The 11,578-nt window shown below is 35.8% G+C and overlaps 1 long non-coding RNA gene and 2 other non-coding genes across 5 annotated transcripts; 2 read left to right on the top strand and 1 right to left on the bottom strand.

Annotated features, from left to right (window-relative positions):
- Positions 1-1,110: 1,110 nt before the first annotated feature.
- Positions 1,111-10,561, bottom strand: LOC106939154 (uncharacterized). 3 transcript variants are annotated; one of them, XR_001422772.1, is made up of 6 exons: positions 10,215-10,561; positions 8,867-8,950; positions 4,601-6,376; positions 4,174-4,256; positions 3,187-3,223; positions 1,111-1,216 (listed from the first exon to the last, which is right to left on the bottom strand). It is a non-coding gene; the product is annotated as an uncharacterized LOC106939154 (long non-coding RNA). The 3 variants fall into 3 exon arrangements; XR_001422773.1 differs by lacking the exon at positions 8,867-8,950; XR_001422774.1 differs by lacking the exons at positions 4,601-6,376; positions 8,867-8,950; positions 10,215-10,561 and adding an exon at positions 4,497-4,541.
- Positions 9,523-9,605, top strand: trnal-uaa (transfer RNA leucine (anticodon UAA)). Its single transcript has one exon. It is a non-coding gene; the product is annotated as a tRNA-Leu (tRNA).
- On the top strand, positions 9,880-9,962 carry trnal-uaa (transfer RNA leucine (anticodon UAA)). The gene has a single exon. It is a non-coding gene; the product is annotated as a tRNA-Leu (tRNA).
- Positions 10,562-11,578: the final 1,017 nt, after the last annotated feature.

Raw genomic sequence — 11,578 nt, 5'->3', positions numbered from 1 at the left:
TGGGGGAGCGACACTGCCGCTGAGTCTCTGCAGAGACTCAAATCAATTTTACAACGATCGCAACAGGACTGTAAAAGTAGCAGCCCGAGATTGTCTTGTGCCAGGAATCGTCCAAGAAGAAAAGAAAAGTCATCAACGAGACGTTTCCCTTCCTCTGGGAATGCCGGGTGAGTGAACTCATCAGGACGACACAGTTTGGTCTTTAAAGACACAAATATTTATCATGAAACAGCAGCAGGACTTCATCCAGTTAGCCACTGTTAAAGTTTTGAACCTGAATATTTAAATTAGAGGCCGATCAATCTCAAGATTTTACTGCCTTAAGGTGATTTAAAGCAATTTGTATATGAAATTTGTATGAATTTAATGAAAGAAATCAATACTTAATTAAAGGTAATACTTGAATAAAGGTAAAGATATTGGCAGTGGCGATCCTAAATGGGGGATCAGGGGAGACCACGGCCCCCTCTTGAAAAATGTTAACTACCCAGAACATTATGATCATAGAGAAGCATAGAGTCATTTTCTACCATCAAGACATAGTCCAATAAATGTCTATATATGTATTTCATAAAAAATGTTTTATTTAAACTATATAAAATCTAAATTAATTTTATATTAAAATAATTTAAATTAAATACATTTTATTACATTTCTAAATAAATTTAACATTTATTTTTTATTGAATAAAAATAAAATGTATTTTTTATTATATATAAAAATAAATGATTCATTTATTTTTTTATTCATTTATTTTGCTGTACCCTCTGAAAATTTTTACTGGCTTGGTTCAAACACCTTGAGGTAAATTTTCTGGTGGCGCCACTGGGCATTTGCCGACTGTTCCCTCTAATTTGTATTAAGGAATAGAATAAGAAGAAAATGGAGTAATGAAACAGGGAATCTGTACCAAAGTTTGAAAACTGATGTTTACAGATGCCCTACATGAAACCTGATGGAGCTTGAACAGTTTTACAAAGACAAATGGATAAAATGTAAAGAGTGTAAAGCTGCAATAGCAGCAAAATGCAAAAATAAAAATATTGGCTTATTGATTGATTAATATTTATAAAATATGTGAAAACAGTAAGTTTTCCTAATTGCAGATTAGTAATTTTCCTTTACCCAGTCGTTCCTTCATCTCGATGCTCTGCTGAAAAGCTTCTGACTTACATGTCATTTATTCGTCTCTGTCAGGAAAAAGTGTCTTTACAGACTGAAAAAGATAAAAAGTCGAACCGCTTTAAAGGAATAAATTTCCTCTTAAATTATAAAAGTTCTTAGACACGGTTCCTGAAATGAGACCAGGCTGACCCAGAGCATGTGGATGACATTTTTCATGAAGTATTTCACACTTTAAAACATGAATTTTTCTGTCCTCAGAGGGAAAAATGAAGCAGTTTGTTTTTCAGACTCGTCTACTGAACTCATCCTAAACTTTCTTATAAAACCATGAAATAAAACTTATTTGAAAATCCTTAACTATCAAGAAAACAATACATTTTCATTGTCAGATGAAACGCTTAAAATTGTCGGACATGTTGATTAATCTGCTTCTCCTCTAAACTCGCTAATATTTTGCTGTTAAACACTGAAAATGTGCGCTGACATTTTTTTCAATGCTACATAAGAGATTGTCACTGATTGGCTGCGGCAGCTCATTCTTACAACCATTCTGATTGGTTAATTCAGTTTCCTTAATTTTGGGCAATTAACTATTGGCCAATACTTCCAAATCAAAGAGTTTTGAGGAATTTTACCAAATGCAACAGAAAACCCATTTTCAGGTTGCATGTTTGTAAGAAAAATCTGTTTTGATGTTTCTAGAAAGAGCGTGAAGACTATTCCAATGTGTGGAGTTGGAGCAACTTCTGCAGCAACAGACGAGTTCATTAAGATTTTACAGCAACATGCTGCCGACTGCTGCCCACAGAGACATTCATGCATTTTACAGCAAAACAAAACAACCATCTTCTGTTTATATTGTCTGTAATTAAAGTAAAAGAAGAATGTCTCCACTGTCATTTTAGATTTTTTTTTTAGGTTTAAGTTTTACGGGAATCAGGAACAGCTCAATGTTTGGGGTTTAAACATGAATTCAACCCAAAATTACTGACATTCATCAGCAAATATTGAATAATTCTATATTGGGTTTGCCTACAACAACAACAAGAAATTACAAATGCAAATGAATGCAAATAACTTTCACTTGCTGACTAATTTAGTTCAATAATTTAAATATTTGTAATACTTCTATATAGACCCTTTCAATAAGTTAGAATTATTGAAAATCCTATTTATTTTACCAACTCCATCACCAACATATAAACATTATATAGATTAGACAAAGTTGACACCTTTAATTTTCTTAATCACAATTTTAAAACTATAATATTATATCAGACTAATAAAAATTACTTTTAAAAACAGAAATGTGGGATTAAGTGAAAAGTATGTATGTTACTTTCAGACGGTACTTTTAATCTGACTCATAGGGATTTATATTCTAATTTACTCATTATGACTGTATATAGTATACATACAAAATTTTCAGCAATTGAGACTCATCAAAATAAAAAATGTTTGAAAAATACCACTGTGTGTGTAATGAATCTGTAAAATATGGGAATTTCTCTTTTAAAGCTGGACTAGAGAAATAAATCAAATTTTCTCAGATATTCTCATGTATTTAGCTTTACCTGTACAGATAATAATATTATCCAACTGAAAACATCTGAATCTTGCCGTTTTAACTCAGATACCTGCTTCCTGCTACAGAGCAGCTCCAAAGCAACATGCAGTTTATCTGCATCATTTAACAAAACCATGACGGCTCACTGAGCGCCGCCGTTTCCTGTTGTTCTACTTCATTACCCGTTCACAGAGTAAAACACCGATCTCTATCGAGGCTTTAATTTAAAACAAGTCAAGATTCCCACTACTAATTCATGTGATATGAGCAATTTGCCCGACGCACCTCGATTTAGAAAAACCCGTTTCCAGTTTGTAGTGAACCTATTGAATTATTGAAGCGATCAGAAGTTTGTTGGGTTGGGTGGTGCCAAACATCACAAAGTAGCCGCAGGAAATACGAGTTACAGAAGAAAACATTGAGCAACACCGACTCAGACGCTTATTTAATACGACAAAAAGAAACAGAAATGATGAGTTTGAATTTTAACTCACCAACAACAGTCCTGCAGGGATTTCATTCCTCACAGCTCTGCAAAAAATAAGCAAACCTGTCAGCTATAGAGCAGGGAAATTTAATACTTTGATAACAGTGAAAACTGTCAAGTAGAAAGTAACTGAGGGCCACGAGAGATTTTTAAATTTAAAACTTTTATCAGCACAACTAACACAACATTGTAATAATTTAAAGAAGCCTGATCTCCATAGAAAAGATAACTAGGCCTGTCACAATAACAAATGTATAATTTTAATTATCACAGTGCAGAAAAAGAGCTTAACTTGTAAATTTATGGTTATAATAAGAAAACTGTAACACAAATGACTGGTTTCAACTGTATTCATCTTGCTGTCAGATTGTTTACATGCAGTGATAAATTTATTTCTCCTGACTTTTAATTAGATCTTTCATTTTGCTAATAGAAAATCAACAGTAACAGGCAGTTCTTTTAGGTGAGCCGATTGAACCGGATCTCAGAAGAGTCAAAATTCCCATGATCACAATACTGAAAGTCAAATCTAAAAATCTTATATTTATTCGTTTTGTTTTTACAAACAAAGCATGCTAGACATTTCACAAATTACACTTCTATGATACTGATAATTAAGTTTTACAGAAAAATGCAAAGATGGTGTTTTAAACTGTACGTTTAAACACCTTTTAGACACTTTATGGTCAACGGGCGATTAAAGTATAAAAGGAACATTAGACAAACATTTTTGATAATACATTTTAACTTTGTCTCATGGTAAAAGTACTTGGTGAGCAGAACTTCAGTACATCTTCCTCCATTAGCTTCGGCGTTCATGTTAGCTTGTTAACGAGCTGCGTCAGTTTGTTAGCCGTAGCTAACGTCTGTTGCTAACGTCCGTTTCGTCTGTTAGCTCAGCAAATACTTTTTATTTTGCTCGGGCGAAAAATTATCCACAAAAAAATTATTTTGAACACGATGGAAAGTGACAGAGTGGGTGGGTTTCACTTACCGTGGATGTGGAAGATTATAGCTAACAGTTCAGTGGGAGATGAGGACGGAAGCTCCGCCATTAAAGCAATTTTAAAACTCTTGCTGTTTCAGATAAGTGAAAACAATCACTCAGAATAATTCTTTATTTTCCTCCTTTTCTTTTAATGAATGAATAAATAAATAAAAGATTAAAACAAAAAGAAGAAAACTGTGTTTCAGAAATATAATTTTAAAAATAGAATAAAAAATCATTTTAAAAAACAATAATAAAGATTTGGGAATAATTCAAATACTCATTATTCATTCAGGCTTTACATTGAGATAAATTTTAAATTTAATTACTTTTGTTGGGAGCAGCTGCCAAATAACTTAATCTATATTAGCTATATCTTCTAGCTTATTTTAGATAAAAGCTACAAAAGTTTTTTTTTTTAAATATATGGTACTGTTTGATTTCTTCAGTGTACCTTCAGTATTTGAATTGCATAGAATGCAGAGAAAAACAAGGAAATATGCACTCAAAAAACAATCATTGACATAATTGTATTTTGTTTAAAGTAAGAAAAATATAATAATCTGACGTTATGACCTTATAAAATAAAATAAATTAATTAACTACTTCAAATTACTTCAGACTGACAAAAGAGAAGTTAGTTAAACTTATCCCAAAGCTATATCAGGTAAAAATTCAAAATGACTGTTAACATCTATAACATATAAAAGGTACAATAATAAACACTTTTTGTTGATAGATTTTGTCTCCTGATACTTTTTAGCTAATACACTACAATTTCTTTTATTAATATGTGACATTAGTGATTGAAGCGTTGTAAAACATTTTGATAAATACACTATTTTTAGCTTGTTTTGCTAACTGTTAGGTTGGTCTACCCTTAACAGTTATGCTTTGATTCGTCTAACTACAGTTGGAACTGGAATTTGTGAATACCATCAATGCAGTTGAAGATGTTCTAGCTAAAAGTTGATAAACCAGTGGGATTGTTGTTGTGCTATCTACTACTGGCAATACAAATCAGTAACAACTCTCTATTTTAGAGGTTAAAACACACAGGCTCCATACTTTATCCGTCTATCCACCATTTCTTTTCTCCTGAACCAGTTGGAGCTCCATATCTCACCGTCTACACTGTCAATCGCCAACATTTGGAGTTTTACTACCCAGCTGTCTGGTCACTCTGCCTTACACTTCAGGCAGCAAAACTAATTATTGTTTGACAGTTTGCTGCAGAGTTCCTTGAAAACATTTCAAACTCTGTTTTGATTTTCCTTAGCCACAGCGCCGTCTCGCTCATTGACCCGTGACTCTGCAGGTCAGACAGAGGGGATTCGCCGCCAGGGTTCCTCTGCTTCGATGCGATTCTCTGGTCTCCCTACTGTCCAGATCAGATTGTGTTTGTCCTTGTTTGAGTTGTTTGGAGTCTCTGAGGCGGTTTATCATCACCCCTGACGGCAACTTTGCATCTTCTAACTTCAAATTTCACACACCCCATGAACCCCGAGAGGGTGTTAGAGACACGACAAAGTTTCCAGCAGCGTATCCGTGACCGTGCCAAAGTGACCCTGGAGGGGCTGTTAATTTTCTTCAGCAGCGTGAGGCTGTTTCATTTGCTTTTGAAATCAGTTTTATTGTTCCCTGATGGGACATTCTGCTCTGTGGCATTTGGAAAACACGCATTTTTACAAGTGGATCCCATGAGACAAACACACCACAGGACAAAGGAGGACATGGTGACAAAACGTAACACTTGATGGTGTTTGGAAAAGACTGCAAAGTTAGCAAATTAATGCCTCGTAGTTTCTCAAATCAGCTTTATCTGTTGGGAAAATAAGGTTATGAGTCCAGCTTTATCCACCTTGTGTATGTGAATAAAATTATTCTTATTCATACAAAACAGGAACATTTCCAACCTTTTATTCACACAAACAAGCCAGCATTGTAAAAATAATCAAAGATATAAACAACATGTTACTGGCGTCCAAAGTTACCTGGTTCAGGTTCAGATGGGAAACACATACATTCTTCTCTCTGGCTGATTCAAGAAGATCTCAAAACATTCCCATGCCAAAAGAAATATCTCTTACCTTCAGCAAGTCCTGTTTTTGCCTCAGGCTCAGTGAGGCATAACTGGAAAACCTCCTGAGGGACAAAGGAGGTATGGGGAGATAAGGCGGAGAGGTCAGCCATCTTTGAAAGGCTCAAGCTGAAAAAGAAAAAAACCTATTTAAGCAGTTGGTATCAAGGAAATTGTTGTTTTTTTGGTCACTATTATGACCATTGATGAGATTTGACAAACTGGTAAGTTGGGAGTTTTGCTTTTCTCTTTCTTCGACAAAACAAACTAGAGCAAACCCCACATTACTGCACATCAGAGCAGTAACATATTATTATTATATTATTTCCCAATTTTACCTGACATATCGTATTTTACGTTTTTGGCCACTTGAGGTCAGTCTGACCCAAATTCCTCAACATTCCACAAAACATTAATCAATCAGGATTTCTGATTTTTTTGTAAGTTTCTTTGTTTTGTTTTTTTTGGGGGGTTTTTGACAATCAAGGTCAGTGATTATGTGGTGCAACTTTGGAAATATTTGCAAGGAATTTTGCGATACTTTTTCCTCAGTATAAAAAAACAAGCAGACAGATTGGACACACAAGTGTTTTCATTCTTTAAAAAATGTACAGTTTCTCATTCTTTTGAATGTAAAATATTTTTTTTGTCCACTTGGGGTCAATATGAGCAAACATTCTAAAAAAATTTGATCTTAGATTTTTGTCGTGATTTTTTGCTTGACTTGTGGTGCTACTTTAGAAATATTTCCAAGCAATTAGATTTGACACACAAACATTTTTATTCTTTAAAAACTTAAATATCTCAATTTTTGTTATTCACCATATTGATGACAGACTACAACTTGCATCAGCAGAGTAGCAGAGGAAATACTGCCACCTGCAGGCGGGAGCTATGAGTCACTTAAACCCAATATTTTTGGTCATTTTTGCAGAAAATATACAATAGACTAAGACTTTTACTTTAGCTTGAAATGTTAGGATCTGTTCATTTAGCATACTGTCTATTCCTGCTTACCGTTGCAGCATCACTGCTGTTAACGCCAAGCAAAAATTAACGCAAACAGCACATTTTCATTATGTTACAGACAAAATGAAATCAGAATGTTAATTATGCCTCTGAAATTGTGATTTTTTTGATAGCCTGAGGAAAGAATCAAATCATCCTGGTATGAATGCAAAAATGCAGAACGTGTTCAGTAAATGTATAATAAATCCAATAAAGACATTATCAAGGTCTCCTGTGACAGTTCATTTATAAATCACTAACATTGTGTTGAGTTGTGCAACAAGAAAACATATTGTGTTTTATTGCTGCATTAAACAAAGAGATTATATTAAAAGCTCAGACTAAATAGCTAAATAGCAATTTTCTCTTTTTTTATTTGACATAATTTGATACAAATATATAAGCAGCTCTGTAGTATAAAAATACAGCAGAGCTTGAAGCTGTAAACCATGAAGCTGTAAACCTTTGCTTCTTCTCAGTAAACATAAAGTAAAACCGGAATCTCTGGTGTTTTTATCCAGTGGAAACACTGAAGATCAACAATGCTGGTAGGATTCAACCTCTGGGGCGAAGTTCTTATCAAAGTTCCCAGAGTGTAATAAAAAACAAACACTGTCTAAAACCTTCAATCTGCTGCTATAACAGCTTCAATTCTTCTGGGTTCAGTTTTTCCACCTGATTTTAAAGCTGGAATCAACAAGAACAGCAATGAGGTCAGACACTTTTGTCGGATGAGAGGGTTTCTTGTTTCAGTCCGTCCCAAAGGTGTTGAGCAACACAACTGGAAGATAATTTATTTTGCGTTGCAGTGGTGGGACATGAAAAAGCTTTAGGAGGTGATATCAGGGAGCAGAGACTGGAAAGGACACATGGGCACATCGGAATTCAGCTCAGGTTAAAGAGAAATATTCAGCTTTTCAGCATCTCCATGGACCTAACAGGGAAGTGGAGAGAATTGTTGCAGCAGCAACGTCGCGAGGGAATCTAGCCTTTGAGGCGGAAAAGAGAAAAAAAAAGATGCATGGAGATCCGATGGGAAGCTAACACAGGGAAGTAAAACATGTTGCCCATCCTCACCTTGACAGCTTCCTGCTTTTCGGGGAATTTTCCTTCATCTATTTACTTCCTTAAGCCATCTCCACATGGTGTTTTTTTCTTGTTTTTTAAGCATGCATTCATGAAATGCAGGCAAAATCAGTGATGTTTATGCATAAAATATTGGAGTCAAGGTAAGGGGATTGTCAGAGTACAATGGAGTCAACTATTTTTTTTTCTGTGGATAGTAACTCCTGATAATTCACAGGAAATCTGTCTATTTTGTCCTTTAAGGCCCACTCACAGGGGTATTGTTTGCATTCTGTACAGTATCAGTACAGGTACAGGAAAACCAACCAAAATGATGATGTGTACGGCATAACTCATAAGTAGAAGTACTTTTGGGCTGAAACCCCAATCCTAACGGGAATTTTTTCTAGATTCCAGTCTAGTTATGGTTTGATCTCATCTAAAGCTGTGTGATGTGACCTGATGTATGGATCAAACTCCATGAACAGAGATTGTTTCCTTGGTGTCATTAAAGGTCCTTATCCAAAGGTCTTTACCTGAACTCACTTGGTCAGTGTATTCCTTGAGTGCGTATGATCCTGAAGGTTATTGGATCTTCTGGGACATCATGGAGGCTTCTTCTCTAGAGCTCTTGAAGATTCAAGAGTGAGATTGATCATTTTGATGAAAAACATGGATGGTTGCATGTTTTCGCTGAAGGCAATTGCCACAGGGTTGAAGTTGTTTTACTGGCCAGCAGACACAATAATGGGGACCAGGATAGCTGAGTGGTTAAGGTGTTGGACTTAAGATCCAATGGACACCAGCCCACATGGGCCCAAACCCCACCCCTGGCAGAGGAGAATCACCTAATCCATGTGCTTGGAGGCATTGTGTCTGTTCTCTGAGGCCAACAGATGGCTGAGCTTTCACTGTTGACCTCTCCAGGTTGTGGAATCACTCACCAATTTTCCATTTGTGTCCAAATCTTATAGCATGATTATTTCAACACATATTTACCCAGTCTGAGCAATTTCCTCCCACGTGCTTTTTGTTTTCTGAAAGTCCTCATATTCCCTCACGGATGTATCGTATAAGCTTCTACATTTTCTAATCACGTCCATCAGCTCTTCAAAATTTGACTAAGTCTCTCCCACAATATAGTGCTGACTCATAGCTGGCTCAGATTGGTGCCACAAACAAAACACTTTGCTCTGCAAGAAACCAGGATGGCCAAGTGGTTAAGGCATTGGACTTAAGCTCCAATGGGTGTAAGCCCTTGTGGGTTCAAACCCCACTCCTGGAAGAGTCTTCAAAAGCAAACTGTATCTTAATCTGACAGTGAAGGTTTAGATGCTCAGCTTCTACAATGTACCATTTTTGATACTCCCAAGTATGTTGTCTATGTCTCATCCTTACCCAGGAGCTGGGCTTTCTTTTTCCTCATCATGAGTTTAGATATTTTCTAATCGCTTCTGTCAGATGCTCTTTAAAATTTTACCATAATTGATCCACAAATGTCACTCAACCTAAGAACTCCTACAAAGAACTGTTCAATGTGAGTTTGAAACAGAACAGGAACCAGGATGGCCGAGTGGTTAAGGCGTTGGACTTAAGATCCAATGGGCAAAAGCCCTCGTGGGTTCGAACCCCACTCCTGGTAGCAGTAGCTTGTTTGTCAGAAAAAAAAAGTTGTTTAACTACAACAAAGTCTGACATTTAGATTTCATCAGAATATTTAATTTGACATTCCGTATGCAAGTTTCTGCAATTAGTAACACATTTTAGTGTTTTGGCCTTCAAAACTATTGTTACTCTTTGTTGTATTATAATTTTGAACTGAAATCATAACAAACAGGATAGAACATCTTCACACTTTATGTTTCTCAACGGTTCTAAAATATCACCAACTTACCAAGAGTCAAAGAGAGATTAGATCTGGCATTCAACACCCTGAGAGAAAAACATTTCATTAATCAACTGAAGGTCAGAAAAAGTCTTTGTCTTTGAGAAAATGGTGTCTATAGAACTGAAAATCGTCTTTGCCAGCTTAGAGATGTCAGTTTCCTAGTGAAAGACTAAACAGGAAAAAAGGGAGAAACTAAAGTTTCAGCGCAAGATTTCACCAAAATACAGATTTTTTTTTTGGTTGGAACAACAAATCCTTTAAGTGTCTGTGTGGTGAACTTTGAACTTTCAGGTGAACCGATGACAGAGGGGTCAGATAGGGTAAGGACAAAATATGTGGAGCTAAATTGGGGCCATAAATATTTGTTTGAAACGAAAAAAATTAAACTGAAAAAAACCCACCCTTGAATCTGAAAAGACGTTTTAAAAAAAAAAAATTCAGTTTCAATTTTTTTTTCTGTCCTTTTAAATTTTGCCCCAAATTATCTCCATAAAAATATCTCTAAGCTACAAAGGCTGATACAAGGTCATAAACTTTCAGGAGGTTTTGTTGACTTCTTGTTGACATAAACAATATGCACAATTATATGGTCAATGGAAACACAGCTACTGTTCCAGCAGTTTAGCAGTTTTCCAGAAGTTTCTTCCAAATTAGGAACCACATTAAAGTGCGAATAAAGACAAAGGAAAACAAAAATAGTTTTGGTTTTTCTTTTGCATCTTAAATCCTGTGCCGATTGCAGAAATTGATCTATTTTAAGTGCAATTTTTACCCACTTATTGTAGAGTAAAGGTTTATATTTCCCAGTTAAAACAAAGCTCCGCCTAAATGATGAAGATGTAAGGAGTCATATTCATCTCCTATGGAGGTGGAGAGCCGGAGTTTATTTGTGTTTTCAAGGTTCTCAGACACCCACATGTGTATTTTAGGTTTCCTTTTCTTCTGTCAGCAAGGTGAAGGCTTACAGAGAAAAGGGGCCGATGCAGCTTCAGTCACTCTGAGGTCTGTTCATTCATCTGCCTGCTGATAGAAACATCTCAGCTCTGACTGAAGACCTGCTATCAGCAACCTGCAGCAGCTGGAGGAGGAAAATAAGTGAAGCGGAGTCGCCACCAAGGCGTCCCATCTGTAGCTCAGGTTTCTATTTTAGGCCCAGGGTGACTTTCTATTTTACAGTCGAGAAACCAGAGAAATCATTTCTGCCAGTGAACAAATTTAAACTTTTTCTTTATTAGGCCCGAGCAGCTAAGCTAGGCCTATTGTAATCATGTTGTTTATTATTATTATTTTTCCCATGCCAAATAAATTGGCTTTTTGGGGGCTTTATCATATTCAAAAACTCACCAAACTTGGCGGGGGCATAGAGCCCG

This window comes from Poecilia latipinna, unplaced genomic scaffold, assembly GCF_001443285.1.
Source record: "Poecilia latipinna isolate Pla-1442-1.1 unplaced genomic scaffold, P_latipinna-1.0 Scaffold2787, whole genome shotgun sequence".
Classification (NCBI taxonomy): domain Eukaryota; kingdom Metazoa; phylum Chordata; class Actinopteri; order Cyprinodontiformes; family Poeciliidae; genus Poecilia; species Poecilia latipinna.
Note: the sequence above shows the minus strand (reverse complement) of the source record. Positions and strands in the feature narration are given on the sequence as shown.